The sequence below is a fragment of the Stegastes partitus genome, unplaced genomic scaffold (genome assembly GCF_000690725.1).
Source record: "Stegastes partitus isolate 25-593 unplaced genomic scaffold, Stegastes_partitus-1.0.2 Scaffold240, whole genome shotgun sequence".
NCBI classification, from domain to species: domain Eukaryota; kingdom Metazoa; phylum Chordata; class Actinopteri; family Pomacentridae; genus Stegastes; species Stegastes partitus.
This window is the reverse complement of record NW_007577971.1, coordinates 377,533-378,161: the sequence shown is the minus strand read 5'-3', so window position 1 is coordinate 378,161 and position 629 is coordinate 377,533.

Genomic DNA, 629 nt, shown 5'->3' with positions numbered 1-629 from the left:
GTTCATTAAGGACTATAGCAAGGTCATTTTACCCTTTACTAGCCTCACCTCATCCAAGGTACAGTTTGTTTGGACCTCAGAAGCCAGCGAAGCATTCGCTGTGTTCACGGCTCCAGCATTATCCGGCATGCCTGCCTTTTCCTCTCTCGAGCCCCCACCACGGAAACCCACAGCCACCAGCACCCTCACGAAACGGTTCACGGCTCACGCACCTCCACGGATAAAAGACCTCTCACGAGCACCATCCCCTGACCACCGGACTTCCTACCACCACGACTCCCTCCACGGAACCTCCCTCACGGAATCCTTCCCCACACCTCGGCACTGACAGCCGCCTCCTCGCACCCCCCACCACGACTGAGACCTCTCCACGGGATTCCCTCACCTGGTTTCCATCACAACCCCACTTTTGTGAATAAAACCTTTTCCTTTAACCTATTTCTCCCTGCCTCCCTCTTTCGTTTGGGTCCGTCCGCACAGCTCCTGTGCACGGGTCGTCACACCATCTTTGATTTTAATTATCTGCAGACCACCTAAGACAAACAGTGCTTTTATTCATGAATTCTCTGAGCATGTTTCATTTTATATGTCCAAGTTTGATAAAATTCTTGTCTTAGGTGATTTTAACA